Source organism: Pongo pygmaeus, chromosome 12 (assembly GCF_028885625.2).
Source record: "Pongo pygmaeus isolate AG05252 chromosome 12, NHGRI_mPonPyg2-v2.0_pri, whole genome shotgun sequence".
In the NCBI taxonomy this organism is placed as follows: domain Eukaryota; kingdom Metazoa; phylum Chordata; class Mammalia; order Primates; family Hominidae; genus Pongo; species Pongo pygmaeus.
Window position 1 is genome coordinate 24,815,681 of NC_072385.2, and position 25,295 is coordinate 24,840,975.

General features: G+C 39.3%; 1 long non-coding RNA gene and 1 other non-coding gene across 8 annotated transcripts in view; one reads left to right on the forward strand and one right to left on the reverse strand.

Moving 5' to 3' along the window:
- LOC134737837 (uncharacterized) overlaps positions 1-18,056 on the reverse strand; it is a 31,658-nt gene extending 13,602 nt beyond the window's left edge. For 2 of the 7 annotated variants that reach the window (XR_010123211.1, XR_010123206.1), the window contains exons 1-5: positions 17,990-18,056; positions 17,817-17,894; positions 17,074-17,211; positions 15,917-16,036; positions 13,719-13,892 (exon numbers count right to left, since the gene is read on the reverse strand). This is a non-coding gene — a long non-coding RNA (uncharacterized LOC134737837). Of the gene's footprint in view, positions 1-49; positions 87-3,001; positions 3,130-3,254; positions 4,723-7,058; positions 7,199-13,718; positions 13,893-15,916; positions 16,037-17,073; positions 17,212-17,816; positions 17,895-17,989 lie in introns of those variants that run through there. The other 5 variants (XR_010123208.1, XR_010123210.1, XR_010123209.1 and 2 more) reach the window with 5 other exon arrangements.
- LOC129031051 (U6 spliceosomal RNA) lies at positions 6,703-6,809 on the forward strand. Its single transcript, XR_008500928.1, has one exon. It is a non-coding gene; the product is annotated as a U6 spliceosomal RNA (small nuclear RNA).
- Positions 18,057-25,295: the final 7,239 nt, after the last annotated feature.

A 25,295-nucleotide genomic window follows, 5' to 3' on the forward strand; every position in this document is an offset into this window, starting at 1 on the left:
GTTAAAGAATGTTGGAGTCTCAAATTGATCAAGAGGATGTTTTTGTTACCTTAGGAGGGTTCAACTGGATTGCAATGATAAGAGAGCTGAAATTGAAAACATTTTAAAATCAGCAAGCCAACTCTAAAAGATCTCCAAGGCAAAGAAACCCCGACCTTCCCACAGTGATTTCAGCTCATTTTTAGACCCATTTTGTGTCTAAGATTTAGAGGCACAAAAGATCAGAATCTGCCTGTCCTGACATAGCATCCAGTCCTGAGAACAATGAAATGGTCACCCTCATTTGAATTTTTTTTTCTTCTTATAAAAATTATACAAATTCTGGCCAGGCGCGGTGGCTCACACCTGTAATCCCAGCACTTTGGGAAGCCGAGGTGGACGGATCACCTGAGGTCAGGAGTTCAAGACCAGCCTGGCCAACATGGTGAAACTTCGTCTCTACAAAAATACAAAAATTAGTCGGGTATAGTGGTGGGCACCTGTAGTCCCAGCTACTTGGGAGGCTGAGGCTGGAGAATTGCTTGAACCCAGGAGGCGGAGGTTGCAGTGAGCCAAGGTCATGCCACTGCACTCCAGCCTGGGCAACAAGAGGAAGACTCTGTCTCAAAAAAAAAAAAAAATATATATATATATATATATATATATTCATTATAGACTGCAGTCATTATGTATAGAAAATGAAAAGAAAGAAAAAGAATTTAAAATGAAAAGTGAAAAGGGAAAGAAAAAAAGTGAAAGAAAAAGAAAAAAATTGTCCATAATACCATCACCAAAAATAGCTTCCATCAAATATTGGTTATAGACATACATGCGTTTACGTGTGTTTACATGTGTTTATATTTTTCCCACATAAGGGTGAGCATACAGTATATCTCAGTCTGTTTGTCTTGCTACAAAGGAAAATCAGACTGGGTAATTTATAAAGAAGAGAGATTTATTTGGCTGGCAGTTCTGCAGGTTGTACAAGATGCATGGTGCCAGCATCTTCTTCTGGGGAGGCCTCAGGAAGCTTCCACTCATTGGGGAAGGTGATGAGGGGCCAGTGTGTGCGGAGATCACATGGCAAGAGAGCGCAAGAGAAAGAGAGGGGAGGCACCAGGCTCTTCTTAACAGCCAACTCTTGAGGGAATTAAGAGTGAGAACTCACTCAAACCCCCCACCCCAGGGAGGGGATTAATCTATCCATGAGGGGCCCACCCACATGACTCAAACACTTCCATTAGACCCACCCACAACACTGGGATCAAATTTCCACATGAGGTTTGAGGGAAGGACAAACATCCAAACTGACACCCTCCATTTTGTTCTATATCTTCTGTTTACGTTTACTTTCTCTCCCATGCCACTTAACATCTGCACAGTCATTTAGAATTGTGGGATCATTGCCTAGTTTTCCGTGGAATAGATGTAGCATAAATAACTTTACCTAACTCCTGGAAGAAAGAAAAAGAATGTCAGGATGAGGGTAGAGTTTGTTACTCTGTGTTGCTTGGTCAGAATGCCTGACTGAAAGGCTGGGCTTGGTGGCTTGTGCCTGTAATCCCAGCACTTTGGGAGGCCGAGGCAGGTGGATTACTTGAGGCCAGGAGTTCAAGACCAGCCTGGCCAACATGGTGAAACCCCATCTCTACCGAAAATACAAAAATCAGCTGGGAGTGGTGACAGGTGCCTATAATCCCAGCTACTCAAGGGGCTGAGGCATGAGAATTGCTTGAACCTGGGAGGCAGAGGTTGCAGTGAGCCAAGGTTATGCCACTGCACTCCAGCCTGGGTGACAGGGCAAGACTCCATCTTGAAAAAAAAAAGAAGAGGTCAGGCGCAATGGCTCATGCCTGTAATCCCAGCACTTTGGGAGGCCGAGGCGGGTGGATCACGAGGTCAGGAGTTTGAGTCCAGCCTGACCAACATGGAGAAACCCTGTCTCTACTGAAAATACAAAATTAGCTGGGCATGGTGTCACATGCCTGTAATCCCAGCTACTCAGGAGGCTGAGGCAGGAGAATCACTTGAACCTGGGAGGTGGAGGTTGCAGTGAGCTGAGATCGCGCCATTGCACTCCAGCCTGGGCAAGAAGAATGAAACTCCGTCAAAAAAAAAGAAAGAAAGAAAGGAGGGAAGGGAAGGAAGGAAGGAAGGAAGGAAGGAAGGCAGGAAGGCAGGCAGGCAGGCAGGCAGGCAGGCAAGCCTGACTGACAACAGGACACTGAGGATCACCCTGAAGGAGGAGGAGGAGTGGATAGCTAGTCATGCTGCTCTCTGGAGGAAGCCTGTTTGGGGCGGGAGGACAATGCCAAGGGCCCTAAGGCAGGACTATGCTTGGAATGTCCAAGAAAGAGCAAAGAGGCCACAGGCGAGGAGGTGAGACTATAGGAGACAAGGTCAGAGAGGGAGTAGAGGCCGAATGATACAAGACTGTGACCGGCGTCAGGTTGTGGGCTACTGCTGGGTGGAGGAGAAGCCAACAGTTTTACACAAAAGACAGACATGCCCGATGACATCTTAATGGGCTCCCCAGCTTCTGTGTTACCATAGACTACTGTGGGCAAGGGCAGGACAGAGAGACCCGTCAGAAGCTGTACTAGTCTGCGAGGGCTGCCATAACAAGATACTGCAGCCTGGGCAGCTTCAGCAACAGACATTTGTGTTCTTAACAGTTCCTGAGACTAGAAGTCCCAGATCAAGGTGTCGGCTGGTTTGGTTTCTCCAAGGGCCTCTCTCCTCGGCTTGTGCACGGCCACCTTTGTGCTGTGTCCTAACAGGGCCTGTCCTCTGTCTGTGCACCCCTGTGTCTCTTCCTCTTCTAAGGACAACAGTCGTATTGGATCACGGCTCCACCATTATCATCTCCTTTCACTTCTTTAAAGGCACTATCTCCAAATATAGTCATGCCGGGGGTTAGGGCTTCTGCATATGAATTTTGGGAGGACATAATTCAGTTCATAACAGGAAGTGACTGCACTAACCCCAACAAGAGAGGACTGTGCTTGAACCCTGGTCTTACCAGTGGAGATGGTGAGAAGGAGCTGGGTTTCAGCTCTTTTTCTGAAGGCTGAATGAGACAGAACCATTTTTGTTCCAGCATTCATGAGTATCAAGAATGAGTGGAAGGAAGACATTAAACTGTGAACACTAGAAAAAAGAGTAGTGAAGGGGTCAGGGGGCTGGAAGGAATTTTCTTTTAGCTCCTCTGTTTTTTAGCCTCTTAAAACAAGCCTGTGATGCAGACTAACTAAAAGAAAGTAGAAATATGAAGGCATTTTTAATATAAAAATTTTTTAATTTAAAATTTAAAATTTAAAAAAAGCCTATAGGCTATTTTTTAAAAAAGCTCTTGAAATTTAAAAGTAGAATTAAAAAATAAAGAAAGGCATTTTGTTAGCTTTTTATTGAAATACAATAAACTTTCAGTAACACGCACGTATCTTAAGTATACAGCTCAATGAGATTTTACATATGTGCACACTCACGTAACCACCTGTCATGTCAAGATATAGAACATTTCCGGTCATCTGGAAGCTTTGCTCATTGCCCTCTCCCAATCAAGAGCTCCCCAGAGGTAACCACTATGTTGATTCTAACAATATGAATTGGTTTTACCTATTCTTGTACTTTGTATAAATGGAATCAAGTGATATGTATTTTTGTGTGTCCCTCTTACTCTTTTCACTCAACATTATGCATATGAAGTTTATCCATGCTGTTTCATGCAGCTAAAGTTCATTCACTTTATGGGTGGTTTAGTATTCCATTGCATAAATAGACCACAATTTACTTATCTCTTTTATTTCAGATGGAGAGTTGAGTTGCGTTCACCTTTTAAGCATTATAATGTAAGTACAGTTTCAATAAAAATTTCTATGTATGTCCTTTTGTTAGGCATATGAACTCATTAGGAAAAGCATTTCTTCTCATCAAGTAAGAAATAGTTCCCTTTCTCAATTAAAAAGTAGTCCCTTTTCTGGCTGGGTGCAGTGGCTCACACCTGCAATCCCAACACTTTGGGAGGCCAAGGCGAGTGGATCACATGAGGTCAGGAGATTGAGACCAGCCTGGTCAACATGGTGAAAACCTGTCTTAATTAAAAAAAAAAAAAAAAAAATTTAAAGTAGTCTCTTTCCTTCTCTCTGTCCAGAATCTTGTTAACAACAAAAATGAACACTTTGGGACTCCTCAAGCATGATCACTTTCAGGATGGTGCTGGAGCTAGTTCATCCAAGCTCAGGAGAGCCCACTGTTAAGTTTTCAGGAATCTTGCAAACTGAATGCTAACCACAGACTTTATTAAAAGTAGATTTATATGCATTTCAATTAATTTCAAAAAAATCGAAGAGGAAAGAATACTTCCAAATTCATTATGTGAAGCCAGCGCTATCTTGATATGGAAGTCAGACAGACACTACAAGAAAAGAAAACTACAGACCAATATTCTTGGTGAATATTGACATAGAAATTCTTAATAAAATACTAGCAAATAGAGTTCAATAGAACAACTAAAATATTATACATGATGACTAAGTAAGATTTATTCCTGGAATGCAAGGATAGTTCAACATATGAAAATCAAACAATGTGATATATGACATTAAAGATGTATGACACTAGCAGAAAACTGTAACTGGGTGTGGTGGCTTACACCTGTAATCCCAACACTTTGGGAAGCTGAGGCAAGCGAATCACTTGAGCGCAGGAGTTTGAGTCCAGCCTGGGCAATGTAGCGAGACCCTGTCAAAAAAAAAAAAAAAAAAGAAAAGAAAAGAAAACTGCCTCAACATAATAAAGGCCATACATGAGAAGCACACACAACTAACATCATGTTCAATGCTAAAAGACTGAGAACTTTTTCCCTAAGATCAGAAACAAGACAAGGATGCTCACTTTCACCACTTTTATTTAACATAGTGCTGAAAATCCTAGCCAGATCAATTAGGCAAGACAAAAAAAAATGCATCAAATTGCAAAGGAAGAAATAAAATGATTTATGTTCCCAGACAACATGATCTTTTAGGTAGAAAACCACAAATATTCCACCAAAAACATCTGTTAGAACTAATAAACAGATTCAACAAAGCTGCAGGATACAATCTCAACATACAAAAATCAGTTGCACTTTTATATACTAACAATGAATAATCCAAAAGGAAATTAAGAAAATAATTGCATTAACAGTAACATCAAAAAATATATATATTGAGGAATAACTTAGCCAAGGAGGTAAAAAATGACACACTGAAAACTACTGCCAGTTACAGTAGCTCATGCCTGTAATCCCAGCACTTTGGGAGGCTGAGGCAGGTGGATTGCTTGAGCCCAGAACTTTGAAACCAGCTGGGCAATTTGGCAAGACTCTGTCTCTACAAAAATAAAAATTAAAAAAGGTAGCCAGACATGGTGGTTTGAGCCTGTAGTCCCAGCTACTCAGGAGGCTGAGGTGGGAGGATCACTTGAGCCTATGAAGTTGAGGCTACAGTGAGCCATGATTACACCACTGCACTCCAGCTACCTGGGCAACAGAGCAAAACCCAGTCTCAAAAAAGAAAAGAAAACTACAAAACATTGCCAAAAGAAATTAAAGAAGACACAAATAAATGGAAAGATATACTGTGTTTGTGGGTTAAAAGGTGTAATATTGCTAAGATGTTGATATTAACCAAAGCAGTCTATAGATTTAATACAATTCCTTTCAAATCTCAAGGGCATTTTTTGCAGAAATAGAAAAACCCATTCTAAACTTCAGACACCAGGGTTCCTGAATAGCTAAAGCAATCTTGAAAAAGAACAACGTTGAGGCCAGGCGCAGTAGCTCACGCCTGTAATTGCAGTGGCTCATGCCTGTAATTGCAGCACTTTGGGAGGCCAAGGTGGGCAGATCACCTGAGGTCACGAGTATGAGACCAGCCTGCCCAACATGGTGAAAGCCCGTCTCTACTAAAAATACAAAGATTAGCAGGGTGTGGTGGTGCACGCCTGTAATCCCAGCTACTCGGGAGGCTGAGGCAGGAGAATTTCTTGAACCCAGGAGGCGGAGGCTGCAGTGAGCCAAGATTGTGCCACTGCACTCCAGCCTGGACGACAGAGCAAGACTCCATCAAAAAAAAAGAGAGAGAGAATAAATAAATAAATAAATAAATAAATCTCGTCTCTACTAAAAATAAAAAATAAATAAATAAAAATAAAAATAAAAAAAGTAGCCAGGCGTGGTGGTGGGTGCCTGTAATCCCAGCTACTCAGGAGGCTGAGGCAGGAGAATCACTTGAACCTGAAAGGCGGAGGTTGCAGTGAGCCAAGATTGCACCATTGCACTCCAGCCTGAGTAACAGAGTGACACCTGGTGAAAAAAAAAAAAAAAAAAAGAAAAAGAACAAAGTTGGAAATCTCACACTTTCTAATTCTAAAATTTATTACAAACCCACAGTGATCAAAACAGTATAGTCCAGCCTGGGCAACATGGCAAAACCCTATCTACAAAAGATACAAAAATCAGCCAGGCATGGTGGCACACACCTGTAGTCTCAGCTACTCAGGAGGCTGAGGAAGGATCATGTGAGCCCAGGAGGTTGGGGCTGCAGTGAGCCAAGATTGAGTCACTGTATTCCAGCCTGGGCAACAGAGTGAGATGTTGTTTCAAAAAACAAAAACAAACTGTGGAGTATTGGCATAGCAGACAGACATATAGACTAACGGAATGGAATAGAGAGCCCAGAAGTGCTCATTTTGGCAGCACACATACTAAAATTGGAAAGATACAGAGAAGATTAGCATGGCCCCTGTGCAAGGATGACAAGAAAAATGAAAAATTATTTTAAAAAATTAAAAGAATACAGGGTCCAGAAATAAACTCTCATACATATAGTCCAATAGTTTTTAAATTAGGGTCCCAAGACTAGTCAGTGGAGAAATTAGCCTTTTCAACAAATGATTTCAGGAAAACTAGATATCTGCACGCAAATGAATGAAACTGGACCCTTACACTATATACAAAAATTAACTCTAAATGAATCCAAGACCTAAATGTAAGACCTAAAATGATAAAACCCTTTTTTTTTCTTTTTCTTTCTTACCTTTTTTTTTTTTTAGAGATGGGGTCTCACTGTGTTGCCCAGGCTGGTCTTAAATTCCTGGGATCAGGCCATCCTCTCGCCTCAGCCTCCCAGAGTGCTGGGATTACAACTGTGAGCCACTGTACCTGGCCTATACAACTCTTAAAAGAAAACATAGGGAAAGCACTTCATGACAATGGATTTGGCAATGATCTCTTGGATATGGCACCAAAAGCACAGACAACAAAAAATATAGATAAATTGGACTACATCAAAATTTAAAACTTCTTTTTTTTTTTTTTTTTGAGATGGAGTCTCACTCTGTCGCCTAGGTTGGAATGCAGTGGTGCAATCTCGGCTCACTGCAACCTCCGCCTCCCGGATTCAAGTGATTCTCCTACCTCAGCCTCCTGAGTAGCTGGGATTACAGGTGTGTGCTACCATGCCCGGCTAATTTTTTTATTTTTAGTGGAGATGAGGTTTCACCATGTTGACCAGTCTTGTCTTGAACTCCTAAGATCAGGTGATCCACCTGCCTTGGCCTCCCAAAGTGCTGGCATTACAGGCATGAGCCACTGCGCCTGGCCAGATTTTTTGAAAATATAGTGGACACCATGTAACTAACACAGAAAAATTCTAAAGGAAATAAAAATGCTGAATTTCCAGATTTCTTTATAGGAGATGAAATGAAAAAATCAACATCCTATTATAGTTGCTGGAAAACAGATGATGGGTTTTGTTAGAAGAAAATGCCCTTGAACTTGAACCAAGGTAGTTGTACATAAGCCGCCTCTGTGTATCTGCCTTCAGTACTCAGAATTTATTGCCCTCAAGCTGAAGAATGTTAGGCTGGAGATGGCACTTTATTTATTTATTCATTTTGAGACGGAGTCTCACTCTGTCGCCCAGGCTGGAGTGCAATGGCGTGATCTTGACTCATTGCAACCACTGCCTCACAGGTTCAAGAGATTCTCCTGCCTCAGCCTCCCAAGTAGCTGGGATTACAGGTGCCTGCCACTACGCCTGGCTAATTTTTTGTATTTTTAGTAGAAACAGGGTTTTGCCATGTTGGCCAGGCTGGTCTCGAACTCCTGACCTCGTGATCCACCTGCCTTGGCCTCCCAAAGTGCTGAGATTACAGGCGTGAGCCACTGTGCCCAGCTGAGATGACACTTTTGACAGTAAACAGATAAGCAGCTGGATCCTACTCAACCAGAGCTATAACCAAAAAATCTTCCTAACAGTGAATGACATCACAGCAACAACAGCCTTTCTAGGAATTTTCCAATTCTGTGTTTTAGATTTTAGAGGCCCTAGGCAAAATAGTGAGAAAATTATCCTCAGAGAGCACCCCCACCACCATACACCATAAGCTCTTCTCCCCCAAAACAAGCTGTGTGTGTCTCCATTTCAGCACTTCATATGGGAGTCTATGCACCTAAGCCTCTCCTGTTCTGTCAGGAAGTAGGTGTTCCTGGTCCCTTCCCTGCTTCTCAAGGTGACAGCCAGCAAATGCCATCACTGAATCTAGACTAACACAAATTGTGTAAAAATATGGCCTCCTTTGGCCACATACTTACATACTGGCATTTGTATTTTTCTATTATTATTTTTATTTATTTATTTATTATTACTTTTTTTTGAGATGGCGTCTCACTCTTGTCACCCAGGCTGGAGTGCAGTGGCGTGATCTCAGCTCACTGCAACCTCTACCTTCCAGGCTCAAGCGATTCTCCTGCTTCAGCCTTCCAAGTAGCTGAGATTACAGGCACCCACCACCACGCCCGGCTGATTTTTGTATTTTAGTAGAAACGAGGTTTCACCATGTTGGCCAGGCTGGTCTTGAACTCCTGACCTCAGGTGATCTGCCCACTTCGGCCTCCCAAAGTGCTGGGATAACAGGCGTGAGCCACCATGCCTCGCCCATACTGGCATTTTAAAGCATCTTCTCCAGTGTCACTAACAAACCCTAGAGAAATACAGTTGATCCTTGAACAACACGGGTTTGGATTGCAGGGGTCCACTTACATGCAGATTTTTTTTCAATAAAAGTTGCACTAAGTGCGCCTGCCTCTCTTGCCTCGACTCCCACTCCCTCCACAACTTCTGCCTCTGCTACCGCTGGGACAGCAAGACCAACCCCTCCATTTCTTCCTCCTCCCCCTCAGCCTACTCAACATGAGGATGATGAGGATAAAGACCTTTATGATGATCCACTTTCACTTCAGGAATAATAAATATATTTTATCTTCTTTATGATTTTCTCAATAAGCTTTTCTTTTCTCTAGCTTACTTTATTGTATAAATATAGTATAGAATACTTACACTAAACATGGGTAATTGACAGTTCATGTTACAGGTAAGGCGTCTGGTCAACAGTAGGCTATCAGTAGTTAAGGTTTTGGGGATACAGCACTACAGGAGTTGCCAACTCAGCCCTCATGTTGCTCAAGGGCCAACTGTACTTTATTTATTTATTTTATTTTTTTAGAGACAGTGTCTCGTGCTGTAGCCCAGGCTGGACTGCAGAGGTGCAATCACAGCTCACAGCAGCCTCAACCTCCTGGGCTCAAGCAATCCTCCTGCCTCAGCCTTCTGATTAGCTGGGACCATAGGCGTGCACCACCATGCCCGGCTTTTTTTATTTTTATTTTTGGTGGGGTCTCCCTATGTTGCCCAGGTTGGTCTCAAACTCCTGGGCTCAATATATCCTTCTGCCTCGGCCTCCCAAAGTGCTGGAATTGTAGATGTGAGCCACCGCATTGAGCCCAACTGTATCTCTCTCTCTCTTTTTTTTTTTTTTTTGAAACAGAGTCTTGCTCTGTCACCCAGGCTGGAGTGCAGTGGCATGATCTCAGCTCACTGCAACCTCCACTTCCCGGGTTCAAGTAATTCTCCTGCCTCAGCCTCCCAGGTAGCTGGAATTACAGGTGCACGCCACCACACCCAGCTAATTTTTGTATTCTTGGTAGAGATGGGGTTTCACCATATTGGCCGTGCTGGTCTTGAACTCCTGACCTCAGGTGATCCACCCACCTTAGCCTCTCAAAGTGCTGGGATTACGTGCTGGCGTGAGCCACTGAGCCTGGCCCTAACTGCATCTCTAACGGTGGAACTCCCAACATTTGATGGGGATGTGAGTTAGGGACTGGGAGCAGAGAGATTTTGCCCTCCTCAAAACTGGGCAGCTGCCTCCTCCACCAGTGTTGTACCCCAGGGCAGTTCTGCTCTGACAAAGGCTGGAAGGCTCGACTGAGGGGGAGAGAGAGCTGGAGAAGGGAGAGAGGGCACCTGCTTTTCCATTTTTGGCTGGGATTCAGTTGAAACAGTCTAGCCAGCCAAAGTGGCATTTGCTATTCCAATAGCTCCTTGGAGAATCCCAGACAGAGAGCAGCCCCTTCTAAATACTTGATCCGCCATTCCTGTGTGGGAAGTAGACAGCGAGAGTGCTATGTGTGGGAGGAATGCAATTTCCCTAAGCACATTCTGTGAGCAAAGTTTTCAAGTTTCATAGATTTGCAGTTTCCCCACATTGCAGGAACAAAGTGGTGGTGGCCCTGACTGTCATATTCTTGATCAATGGGCAGAACAATGGGGCAGTTCCTGCTGGCCTGTGTGGATTGTTAGTACGTGCATGGCACCCAGTGGTTCCAGCCTCAAGTAACCCAGCCCTTTGTCAGCTGCATATTGATAAGGCAGCAGAGAGCAAAGCCAGACATTTTCCCACTTTGGCCCATAAAGACACTGCCCGTGCAGTGGTCGTCTATGTTCTTAGCAGCCTGCAGCAGCAGAGTAAATTCTCCTCAGTAATGTTCTCAGCCAACTCTTTTCCTGGACTCATTTTTTCTTTGGTCCCTGCGCAGTTTTAGTCCCTGGAACATCTCATTTTAAAATGCATGAGGCAGGGCATGGTGGCTTGTTCCTGTAATCCTACTACTTTGGGAAGCCGAGGCGGGAGGATCACCTGAAGTCAGGAGTTCGAGACCAGCCTGGCCCACATGACAAAACCCCGTCTCTACCAAAAACACAAAAATTAGCCGAGTGTGGTGGTGGGCACCTATAATCCCAGCTACTTCGGAGGCTGAGGCAGGAGAATGGCTTGAATCCAGGAGGTGGAGATTGCAGTGAGCCAAGATGGCGCCACTGCACTCCAGCCTGGGCAACAGAGAGAGACTCTGTCTCAAAACAAAACAAACAAAAAACCAAAATACATGAACACCCAGTGCAATGACCCATTCATCTTAAAAATATCCAACTGAGGAACAATGTAAATCTGTTATCTTCATTTTACAACTGAGGAGACAGACAGAAAGAAGGATGGTAGTGATGACAGATGAAGACCTCCAGTTAAGAAACTGTGTTGTGTTGTCCAGACTAGGAACTTCTTTCATGGTTCATCAGAAAATAGGACTATATTTAAAGCATAAAATAATTATACTTTTAATTAGTCCACTTCTTCACATCATCGTATGTGGTAGCTCACATAAATGTAAGATTAATCTCCCTTTTATCTACTACCCTGAAAACATTAAAAAAAAAAAAAAACCCACACTCTTTTGATTTACTCAGAAAACTTTAGCGGACAGTATCCATTTTTGAGTCGATTAACATGAACCACAACAAACACAGACTTGGTTTACTATAGCTGTTTCAAATCTCACTGCACATGAGAATCACTGGAGTACCTTGTTGAAAATAGAGACGTCTAGTTTTCATGTTACACCCACTGAATCAGGATCTCAGTAGTGGTTCTAGGAATTCCCTACTTTTAGTAGTTTTCAATGTGATTTTTATGTACTCAGCCTGAAACTAACCAGTGGGCCTACAATTTGGGAACCATCACTTTTAATGGTTTACCTGTAGTTTTCATGTTTTATATGTTTGGCTTTGGTAAAAAGTAAATAAATAAATAAATAAATAAATAAATTTCCTTTTATACAGGGGATCCACAGAATTCTCTCATAAAAATTAAAAAAATACAAAAGCTGCCAGAGAAAAAAGTAAAAGCCCCTTATTATTACTCTCATGCCTGGAAGGATAAAATCCCAATTCCACAGGTAGATAAACGTTGTTAACAGTTTAGTCTGTACTTTTCCAAGATATTTTTTCTACCTGCTACACATATGGGCACCATACAAGGTTTAAAACAGGGTTTAGTGGCTGAAAGGAGAAATGCAATAAAATACCATGTTTCAGGAAAGAAATCTTAATTACTAAGTTCATATTGATTAATGAATCTAGAAAATACTAGTGTATACACATTTCTCTGCAAGCATTTTGTTCAAACAATATCTACCAAGAAAGTGAAGGAAGAACCATCGGAGGTTACAAAAATAGTCTAAGCAGGATAAAAATTAGAGGTAGGGTAAAGTGTCTATTCTCAGGCAGTATCACTGACATTTATGAATTACCAATTTGAAAGCTAAATGCTTAAACCCCCCATCTGGAATCAGAATGATTGTGCTGACAGAAGTTCACTGTTCTGTCTCAGTTGTTACAGAGGTGTTTATATTAACTGTAGTCTCTGGGTAATACAGATATTAATTAGTTAGCCTAATCATCACATTCCTCTGGAATCATTTTCACAATTTGCTATAGAGAAAGTATGAATATTAAAACATTTTTTAAAAGTGGAGACTATATAAAGAGAAGGCTATTTCTTCATACTTGGGCACAGACCTAACAATACCATTAGTTTTTAATATTACTGCAGAAGAGAAAAGACTCCTAAAGATATCTCAAAATGCTATGAAAACTCACTGGCACACAGTAGGTGCTCAAAAAACACTTACTGAAAGACTGAATTACTTTAGAGGAATCAACAGTACTTTATTTGTGTTAGCAATGTAATTTGCAATAACTTTCCTAAAGAATAAGTGTTGGAGAATATCAAGCAAACATCACTATATATAAGATAATCTCATGGTAAACCCTGGTGATAGGCAGTTAGAAAACTGGTACATCTTCCCTGAAACTTTGGTTTACATGATTAACAGGCAAATTACACTGTTAACAGACAGAAGCCACAAAAAGCTAAACCTGCTTTCATTTTTCCGATTAGCATAAGATTAGGTATATATTATATAAGCAAATCTGTGATAAAATTATCTTAACACCCTTGATAAAAGATGCTCAATGAAGAATTCTTTCCCTCAGCCTAATACTCCTACTACCCAATTTCTTTATCACAGGAGTTGAAAACTTCTGTTCACAATAATCTATTTATTTTGCCAATACTTCTAATGTCTATTTAAAGTATTATAGTGATGAACAAAATATGACAAATTGAAGACAGAATTGCAAAGATAAGTTGCATATTCTTTTTCAGTTAGCAACTATTTGGGTGTTTTCTTCTAGAAAAAAATGCTTATGATTTGATACCTGGGTTGGAAAAGCAGCATGTTTTTGTTTGTTTTTCTAGAGAAACATCCTAGCCAACAAGGCTGTAGCAGACACAATACTGGATGAGCAGATAGACATTAATTGTTCTTAAAAATGCAGAATATAAAAGCAACGTAAAAGGCGAAGCTCTAAGGTAGATAAAGCAAAGTTACCAAGCCTTTAGAAATGTCTATTTTTTATTTTCTAATCTGCATTTATCTCAAGGATCAACATATTAGAAGTTTCAACAAAGAAATACATTGCTGTCTGGTACAGCGTTAGTGCTGCTAACAGCCTTACTTTTCCCGGAGTTCCGCCTCTTTGGACACAGCTTCCTGCAGCATCTTGTGCCTTTCTAGCAGTGTATCATGTTCAGACTGCAATGTTTGAAGTTCAGATACATTAATCTGTAAGTTATTTTGGCTATCTTGTAATTTCATTTTTAGCTGGTCAATCAGCATTTCCAGATGTTCCCTAAAACAGAAATACAGTTTTAAAATTTTTTGAAAAAGGTGAATTTGATTTTGTGGTTTCAAATATAGTTTAACCGTTCAACCTTTCAATGCCATACACTTGGATGATTCTAAAGGAAATATAATAGTCTGAAGAATTCAAGACTAGGATTAAATATAATACAAAAGATACTATAGCCAGATTTAAAATCTTAGGCACTACAGATTTACAAAAAATTTCTCCAAAATTTAGAATTTCATATTCAAAAAGGGGCATCAAAATAGCCTATTTTATGCTACAGGACTATGTCAGTTAAAGAAAAAACCTCACACTACTTTTTTTTTTGAGATGGAGTCTGGCTCTGCTGCCCAGGCTGGAGTGCAGTGGTGCAATCTCGGCTCACTGCAACTTCCACCTCCCAGGTTCAAGTGATCCTCCTGCCTCAGCCTCCTGAGTAGCTAGGACTACAGTCGCCCACAACCACACTGAGCTAATTTTTTATTTTTAGTAGAGACAGCATTTCACCATGTTGGTCAGGTTGGTCTTGAACTCCTGACCTCAGGTGATCCTCCAGCCTTGGACTCCCAAAGTGCTGGGATTACAGGTGTGAACTGCCATGCCCGGCGCGCTCACACAGTTCTTAAATTGTTGTTATAAGAATGGTATGTCAGACCAAGTTACAGTGAAAGATAATCCCTGAAGAAAAGCAGGTCTTTTTAGACTTGGAAAAAACACTAGGTGGAAATAGTTAAAATCCTGATTCTGCCACAATGAGTACAATACACTATTAGTTTCTTTTTTTTTTAATGTATATTATAAGAAAGTAGAAGGAACACAAAACATTTACATTCATATAATGTGAACTCAAAATTTAGGCATGGTCAAAAATGGCTCTTGAAAATGGTGACATTTATATTTATGAAATGTATCAGTATCTAATTTCCCCTTTATATAATGAGCTACTGGAAAGAAAATACCATGTTTCAATCTACAGTCTCTATATTTAATAGATTCCTAAATGAAAGTAACAGAAACATAAACATACAAAAATTTCAGAATAATTAGTCTTGTTTAGAACAGTAAGAGCCAGATGTAAAACTGCTTTGAATACTGAACCGCTCAACACAGATGCCATGGAATGCCCTATCTCTCTCTTACTCCCAGTACAAACAGGATCTGTATGCTAGTTTTAAAGCAGCATAAACAATATACCATTCAAATAGAACTGAAATGGTCATAAATAAGAAAAGTTTAATTCTAGACCAAAATTCAGTACTAAATTTAAAATTTTTGAAATAAGTGAAATATTTTAAAGCAACTTCTGTTTAACCTAAATTAATGGCAAATAAGTATACTTAGCATTTTAATTTTTACTTCCAATTTTTCAAAATTGGAAAAACAAATCATAATGTAATTTTAATGCCTGTATTTTCTACCATGACAAGATCTTATTAAGACAAGATTGAACTGTGAGCCTATTATCTCATATCCTGGCTTCACTGTGCACTTTAACATCTAATTTTAGAGTTTGCAACAGTGTCCTTTGTAATGAAGTTTCCCTGTTACTGTTTGCAGACACAGTGAAGCCAAGAAATTCTGTTCTCTTTGGTAACAATATACATAATTTCACAGTTAAAAATCATAATAGGATTTTAGGCCGGGTGCTGTGGCTCACGTCTGTAATCCCATCACTCTGAGAAGCTGAGGTGGGTGGATCATCTGAGGTCAGGAGTTTGAGACCAGCCTGGCCAACATGGTGAAACCCCATCTCTAATAAAAATACAAAAATTAGCTAGGCATGATGGTGTACGCCTGTAATCCCAGCTACTCAGGAGGCTGAAGCAGGAGAATCACTTGAACCCAGGAAGCAGAGGTGGCAGTGAGCTGAGATTGCACCACTGCACTCCAGCTTGGGCAACAAGAGCGAAACTCTGTCTCAAAAAAAAAAAAAAAAAAAAAAAAAAATCATAATAGGATTTTCAATCTACTTGGTGAAGAACCTGCATTGTGGGAGGAAAACTCTGCATATTTAATTTAGACTTTACCTTTCTTGTTTAGCGCCCTCAGTTTCAGCCTGAGACACATTTATTTTTCTGTTGTTTTAGAATGTTATGAACTCGGACTTTGTAGCTCTCGAATTCAGAGGTTATAGTAGCTTGTTCTGCCTATAACATTTAAAAGAGAGAAACGTTTTCTATTGTAACAGGGTCCTTCTGTTTTCTTTCAGAGATTAACAAATTGAGATAAAAACCTGTTTTTGAAAATGAGAAAGATAGCTGACATTCTTTTTGGTTTCTTGATTAACCTTGCTAAAAAGCATACTTCTGTTGGCTTTACACTTAAAAAATTTTAATTGATACATAATTGTACATATTTATGGGGTGCATGTGATATTTTGATGGATGCATACAATGTGTAATAAGCAAATCAGGGTAATTAGGATATCCATTGCCTCCAACATTTATCAGGTCTTCATGTTGGGAGGGCTTACACTTTTTAAAGGCCTCTCAATAATACATATTTTCTGATAAGAGATCCGTTTCTACCATGTCTTCTACCCTGGTAGATTAATTTACTAACCATACATTTTATAGTGACACTATGTACTTTTGGAACTTTATAAACATTTTCTCTTATGATATCTCCTCTTTTTATAAATTTGAGAAAAATTAACTCAAAGAAATTAAGTTATTTGAACTTCAGTTTTCAAAACAGGGTGGTTAAGTGTTAAGTTCTAGGTCTTCCACTTTCTTGAAGTGATCTGTAAACTCCCACAACAGTGTTGCCATGATTGCTTAAATAAGAGCTGCATCTAACACAACCACTGCACTGTGTCTGTTTTGGATGATGACAAGAAAGTAGGCCCCCCACAGCCATGCTATTAAAATGTTATTTTATAATCATTTAGCCCTAAGAACTGTAACACTTTTCTAATAAAAAAAGCTTTATAAATAAGTGACAAATTGCAAAACAAGGTTGAAATGGAAAAAACATCATGTTTTTCCTTTTGGCAAAAAAAGTGATCCAAGTTACGATTAGGGTTGGCATGGGATTGGGGTTAGACCCAGATTAACTGAACAGGTCTTAATCTAATAAGTGCTCTTAACAGCAAAATACTAAAAAGGGAGAGCACAGCCCTGGAGTAAACCAATGACTAGCTGATAATAAAATCCCAGTGGCTTGCTGTGGCTGAAGAACGCACCTTGGCAGCACGGCTCTCTTCCTGTAGTGCTGTCACTCTCTGCTGGTATGCACTTAGCGTACGCTGGTGCTGTTCCGCAGAGGTTTTCAGGTGCTCGTGGATTTTGTGCTTCTCTGATGTTATTTCAGCCAGCTGTATCTGGGGGTAAATCTTTAAATTTAGCTTTAGCAAATCCTATCTTCACTAGTTAAAGAGGTTTTCCTTAAAATACAAACTTTAGGTTTGAGACATAAGTACATATAAGGCATAATTAAGTAGTGAAATATTTTTATGTATTATTATTGAAAAAGTAGAGACAAGTAGAACATTTTCTCACTAAGCTATCTTTTCTTAAACCAACATTAATTCAAAAAAATGAACATCCCAGACTACATATTTAACATACAATGTTTAAATACTTCAAGACATTATATATATAAAAATATACACAAACATAGCAAACATATAAAATCATTTTATAAACTGTTCCTTGTGATTGCAATATCATTAAGTTCAGATGCAGGCTTATTTTATTTTGCACTATTCTATAGTATATTACAAATTTCCAAATACGTGAAAATAATCTAGCTTGAGCTAACCAATATACTCCAGTTATATGCCAGACTTGATTTATTGTTGTAACTTCCTCAAAATGTTGAGGAATCTTTCTAGATATCCTTATAGGATAATTAATAAAATCTCTAAATGGTACTTCACTTCTACATGAAAAAACTTTTTTTAATCTTAAAAAGTAAAACCCTTACTTTATAGACTTCTACTTGCTGCTGGCTTGCCTCCAGCTCGCCTTTTAAAGATGCTTGAAGTATTAAGTGATCAGTTTCCTACAGAATGAGAATCTTGGTTAAATTTTTTTTAATGTTACTCACAAATAAATTATGAACAAGTACTAAAATACAAAACTGAAAAATTAACGTACTGCTTGCTTTGAATCTGCCAGTTCCTTTTTGGTTTTCACAAGCAATTGCTTGATTTTGGTGTTTTTTTCTTCCTATTGTTGTACTGAAGACTGTAATGAAGCTAGCACAAGAAATAATTTCAGCAGAAAAAGATGTAACAATTTTTATCAGTGAATTTAAATACACAAATATGTCTTCTTTGTATTGGCTTATCTTTAAGCCTGTTTTAGCTTTTTTATTATGGAATACTTCAAACATATGTGACAGTAGTAACAACAGTGCCATAAACTCTACTGTACCCATCTCCTGGCTGTAACAATTACAACCCATAGACAATCTTAGTTAACCCAGACCAGGAAACAGCAAGGTACTTAAGAAATGTTAAAGTGAATAAATGTGTACTATAAACATCTTAATGGCAAATAGTTTTACACCCATTCTGGGTCCCCAGTAACATTTATCACTGTGTTAAACACCCGACTGACAGTGAAAGACTGGTGAAATAAACAAGTAATGCCCCCCACCAAATCAAGTTGTTATGATGAAATAATTAAAAGGTAAAGTGAATTTTCTTTAACTCACTTATTTCTTCTTGTAGGGTTTCTTGTTTCTGTTTTTGAATTTTTATTTCTTGTTCCAAATCTTCTATCTTGTTGTTTTTATTAGTTAACTTTTGATTTAGTTCTTTCATCAAACGTTCATAATCAGCTATTTCCATATTCATCAATGTGGTCTGTTGGGCATCCTGCACATTTTATAAGTAGAAGATTTACACAATAGTAGATCAGTTCATTTGTAAATTTTTTTTGTCATTTGTAAAATTGCTAAAATGATGCCACAGCAATAAATGGGTGCTTTTCTGTAATACTGAAATCGTTTACACTGTAACAAAGAAATGAGGAGTTGGATATTTTCTAGTTTTTAATTTCACAAAATATTTTCTAGTAGTTTAACCCAACTTTCTTAGTTTCATTTTATTTCATTATAACTAACTACAACTGACAGTTGTAGCTTGCAGAGCTCTTATTTATAAAATACTAATATGTCAAGTGGCTCTTATAGTACATTTCTTTTTAGCCTCATCTTTGAAGGAGTAAAGTCAGCCAAAGTTTTAAGTATAATACAAATTTCAAGCTTTGACATTAATTAAATCTTAATGTGTCATACAACAATCATGTATACAAAATGAAATGTCAAACCAAAATCTTGTAAATCAGGAGCCTAGATTCTTCTGAAAGGACTGGTACTTAGAGAATTAAGTTAAATTTTCAATTTTTTGAGCAAATAATTTATAAAGCATTATTTTAGTACCACAAGTAACATTCTAAAATACTTCTTTTCAACATGTATAGAATAGTTTAACAATGCAGGCTGAGTGCGGTGGCTCACACCTGTAATCCCAGCACTCTGAGAGGCTGAGATGGGTGGATCATTTGAGGTCAGGAGTTCCAGACGAGCCTAACCAAATTGGTGAAACTCCATCTCTACCAAAAATACAAAAAATTAGCCGGGTGTGCTGACGCATGCGTGGAATCTCGGCTACCTGGGAGGCTGAGGCACAAGAATTGCTTGAACTTGGGAGGCGGAGGCTGCAGTGAGCCGAGATCATGCCACTGCACTCCAGCCTGGGCCACATCGTGAGATCGCAGAGAGAACAGAACAAATAGAACAACAAAACAGAACAATGTGAACATTACATCAATTTTCATCCTAGTGTTTTATTTTACCTTTTTAACCAGCTCTAATTCTTGCATGGTTTTCTGAAGCTGTTTCTTTTCCTTTTGAAGTTGTACCTGAAGTTCTTCAAGTTCACTTACAGTAGTGGCATGTTCCTGAAATTAAAAATAAAAACAACCCACACAACCCAACCAACATTAAAAAGGTATTTTTAAGGGGCTTTAAAATAAATCTGACAGCCTGGCGTGGTGTCTCACACCTGTAATCCCAGCACTTTGGGAGGCTGGGGCGGGTGGATCACAAGGTCAGGAGATTGAGACCATCCTGGCCAACACAGTGAAACCCCGTCTCCACTAAAAACACACACGAAAAATTAGCTGGGCATGGTGGTGACTGCCTGTAATCCCAGCTACTCGGGAGGCTGAGGCAGGAGAATGGTGTGAACCCGGAGGTGGAGTTTGCAGTGAGCTGAGACTGCGCCACTGCACTCCAGCCTGGGCGACAGAGCGAGACTCCGTCTCAAAAAAAAAAAAATAAAAAAAATAAAAAAAAAATAAAAAATAAAAATAAATAAATAAAATAAATCTGACATGCTAAAATACAGAAAGTTTGGGAATATTTCAATGTTTAAAATGTATACACCTCCAAATCACAGCATGGATTCTCAAATTTATGGTTGGTATTAAGGAATTAATGAACTCTGCTGTATTCATAAATGCTACTCTTTAGTAAGTCTTCCCTTCATTTAAATAATATTTTGGTAAATGCATCATATATATGTGAATCAATCTCACAAGACTGTTTTTACCTTTATCTTCTGTTCTTTCTGAAGTTTTTCAGCTTCTAATTCTTTGTCTATCATTGCTTTGGCTCTCTGGACTTCTAAAATCTGTACTTCTAATAATTCGGCATTAGACTGTAGTGTCTCAATACGAGCCAGGAGATCTTCATTATCAGAATTTATTTTTTCACACTGAAATGACAAATGATTCATTACTATAAACATGCAGAAAACATATACAGCAGAGGAAGAATGAACAGGTACATTAATGAGAATATTGGCATAGTGTGACAAATGAAGATTTCCAAGTCCATGCTACAGAATAATATTAAGAATCAGTTTTAAAATCTGTCATTGAAATACTAATATGGTAAACCTTACAAGAGATCAGGTTGCACTGGCAGAGCAAAGTGCAGAAATGAAAAACAAACAAACCCCCAAACAAACAAACAATTCTCTAGGGGAACTGAGATTAGAATAATAAGCAAGATAGTTGCTAGCTGTTTCATCTTATTCTTCTCTCCTAAGTGGGAAGGAGGGTGAAGTGGGGGGGTGGGGGGGAATAAATTCTGTTTCCGACTATATTTAATTTTTTATGCAAAAAGTATTGAGATTAAAATATACCTGTTATAGTTTTCATTTTTGGATTTATTAAAAAATTACCTGCAAAGTCGAATTTCTTAATTGTCTTCTAAGGTCTTCAATATGACGCTCAAAATTATCAGCACGTTCTTTTTCCACATCCAGTTGCTCTGACTGCTTTTCATATTCTAATAAAAGATTCTTCAATAAAAGAAGGATTTAACTTTGGCATATTATTATGCATTCAACAGGTCAGACTTTATCATCAAGCCACCTTAAGATTCATGAGTCCATTCCGGATGCTTAAAATATTTACCCAAGTTGAACAGAATACCTAACTAGCATTAGGTAATAAAATTAGCATATTTTGGGTAACTTTTAGTATTGGAGGGTGGGGGAAACATATGAAAGGAGAAGAAAATTTTAAATATAAACAATATAATAGCTCCAAGGTTAAATATTCTACTCATTAACAAAAATGAACTTCTGAAATGTAACCACAATTTAAGGATAGATAAAACGTTTAATAAACACAATTTAAGGACAGAGGATAAAAAGTTTAACCTGGATACCTAACTCTACCTGAAGAATTCTGATGAGAGAAATATTCCAGGCCTGACCTAATATAAGGTAAAAGTGCTAATGAAAGAACACTGGAAGACATTCATAGATTTAGTCTCTCACACTCTGCAGTGACACTTTCAGTATTTCCTGAAGAATCCAAAGCCAACTGAATTTTCTTTGATATTCCTAGTTGGCCTACTGAAGGACAGAATGATCAGACTTTTTTGCCACACACAAGCTAATTAGGTTATCCACCAAAATATGTAAATGAGATTCAGTTTCGAGATTGCATGTGGTTCTTTTTCTCTCTCTCTCCTTCCTTATAAATCCTGTTTTTGCTTTTGTTTCTGGAAAACTTCTATTTTCTTCCCATAAATGTGCCTGCAAAATTACTAGCAAAATGGTGTTTTAAAAAATTTTTTTAAGTTCAGGGGTACATGTGCAGGTTTGTTATGTAGGCAAACTTGTGTCACAGGGGTTTGTTGAACAGATTATTTCCCCATCCAAGTACTAAGCCTGGTACCCATTACTTATTTTCCTGATCCTCTCCCTCCTCCTACCCCTCCACCTTCTGTTAGGCCCCAGTGTCTGTTGCTCGTCTGTATGTGTCCATGTGTTCTCATCATTTAGCTCCCATTTATAAATGAGAACATGTGGTATTTAGTTTTCCATTCCTGCATTAGTTTGCTAAGGATAGTGGCTTCCAGCTTCATACATGTCCCTGCAAAGGACGTAATCTCATATTTTTTTATGGCTGTGTAGTATTCCATGGTGTATATATACCAATTTTCTTTATCCAGTCTACCACTGACAGGCCCTTCGGTTGATTCCACGTCTTTGCTATCATGAATAGTGCTGCAGAGAACATACACGTACATGTGGCTTTATGACACAATGACTTACATTCCTTTGGGTATATACCCAGTAACGGGATTGCTGGGTCAAATGGTATTTCTGTTTTTAGGTCTTTGAGGGATCTGTTTTCCACAATGGCTGAACTAATTTACACTCCCACCAAAAGTGTAAGTGTTCCTTTTTCTCTGCAACCTTACCAGCACCTGTTATTTTTTTGACATTTTAATAGTAGCCATCCTGACTGATGTGAGGTGGTATCTAATTGTGGTTTTATTGCTAGCACACTGTTTGTTTTCTTGCAAAGTTTATATTTGGAAGTTCCACTGAGATATTATGCGTAAAAGAGAAACGACATTAACCAAGAGGACTGTGAAGCCTGGCAGTGGCTTTCCTGAGGACCTGGACCTCTTGTGTCCTTGGCTCACCTCCACAGGCTTCTCTGGTGGTTTTTTTTTTTTAAGATGGAGTCTCGCTCTGTCGCCAGGCTGGAGTGCAGTGGCGCGATCTTGGCTCACTGCAGCCTTCGCCTCCCGGGTTCCAATGATTCTCCTGCCTCAGCCTCCGGGGTAGTTGGGATTACAGGCATGTGTCACCACAACCGGCGAATTTTTGTATTTTTAGTAGAGACAGGGTTTCACCGTGTTGGCCAGGCTGGTCTTGAATTGACCTCAGGTGATCTGCATGCCTCAAGCCTCCCAAAGTGTTGGAATTACAGGCATGAGCCACTGAGCCCGGCCTCTGCTGGGTCTTGTGTGGCATTTATGCTCTTTTGGATCGTGCTTGCGAAATCTTTTTTTTGAGATGGGGTCTTGCTCTGTCGCCCAGGCTGGAGTGCAGTGGTGCAACCTCAGCTCACTGTAACCTCTGTCTCCTGGGTTCAAGCGATTCTCCTCCCTCCGCCTCCCAAGTAGCTGGGACTATAGGTGTGTGCCACTACAGCCAACTAATATTTGCAGTTTTAGTAGATGACAGGGTTTCGCCATGTTGCCCAGGCTGGTCTCAAACTCCTGAGCTCAGGCAATCTGCCTGCCTAGGTCTCCCAAAGTGCTAGGATAACAGGTGTGAGCCACCATGCCCGGCTCTTGCTTCCCAGATCAGATCCTTGACTAACGCACTTTTGTTTCTAATTCTCATTTACACATGGTCAATTATTTGACTCAACTGGTGGCTGACTGTTACAATCTGAATTTTGATTTTATAGTCTGTCCATTTAGTGATTTCAGTGGCAGAAGACAAGACTTGGGAATCTAGAATCTGGCTTATGTTCTATTTTTTTTGAGACGTTGTCTCGCTCTGTTGCTAGGCTGGAGTGCAGTGGCGCGATAGCTCACTGCAACCTCCACCTCCCTGGTTCAAGCAATTCTCCTGCCTCAACCACCATGTCCAGCTAATTTTTTTGTATTTTTTAGGAGAGATGGGGTTTCCCCATGTGGCCAGACTGGTCTCGAACTCCTGACCTCAGGCAATCCTCAAGCTATGGCCTTCCAAAGTATGTTTTTCTATGTTTATTTATGAGTTTGCTACTTCTTGGCACACATGCATACAGGGTTGAGGTATCACTAGGGTCTTTTCTTTTCCATAGAAAGAAGACTCTGTGCTTGTTTAGTATTTGGGTAGGCTCCTCTAGAAATCAGAGATATTTATCCTCTTAGTCTCTATCTGGCCTTCTTCATTTTTACTCATTCTGGTTCCAATTGCTGTCAATAGCTGTAAAAACTGAATTGCTATGCCAAGGCGTAATAAATAATGGCTCCCTTTGGGAAATTCTGATTTTAATCAAGTATTATTCCTAAGGGGAGTCTTGGAACAAAAACGAATGCCATGCATACAAGAGCCTACTTTCCTTATGCAGGGTAGACACTTCTAAACATCTGAATAATTACAAATTATTGTCCCTCTAGGACTCCTGTGTGTTCAGATCTTTTAATAAACTGATACAAGTTATTACAAGTGATATGAACACTAAAAAACTAGCCAAATTAACAAACTCCAAAAATTACTCAGTATCTTTATAATGATGCATCCTGAAGAACCTAATAGAGCATAGGTATATGTGTTTTTAAAAGTGATCAACATTAATAAACATTTCAGCACCTCTGGTTCTACCTTAAATCCTGTCACATTTTTATACGTAAGTTTATATTACATATGAAAATATGGTAATGAAATTTGAAAATTTAAATTTATACATGACAAAGAATTAGTATGCTTATATATAAAGATCTTATAAATCCATTAAAAAACCCATTTAAAATTTATATATGGGCTTCTTCATAAGAGCAAGTTACATGAGGAACTTGCTTCTTTACATTTTAAGAGACCCTATAATCTATTAATTTCTTCCAGAGGTAGACCAGACATATCAATTTCAAGTAGTTAAATCTATCAATCTTTTCCTTTGTAATTTGTTAAAATACTTTAGGTAGGGGTGCAGTGGTACAATCTCCGCTCACTGCAACTGCCACCTTCCAGGTTCAAGTGATTCTCGTGCCTCGGCCATCCGAGTAGCTAGGACTACAGTCACCATGAGTGTGTGTGCCACCATGCCCAGCTAAATTTTGTATATTTTGTAGAGACAGGGTTTCGCTGTGTTGGCCAGGCTGATCTCAAACTCCTGGCCTCAAGTGACTCACCCACCTTGGCCTCCCAAAGTGCTAGAATTACAGGCGTGAGCAACTGCACCTGGCCTAAATTTAGTATCTAAAGTTTGAAAAAGTCTTTTGTATCCAGAAGTCAGTTAAAAAAAAGATCAAGTACTTCACTCCAGGTTTTTAAAAAATATTTTTCACAAAATTTTTTAACCCATCCAGAATACATTTTGCTATGTGGAGTGAAATAAAAACCTAATTCCTTAGAAGGAATTTCTT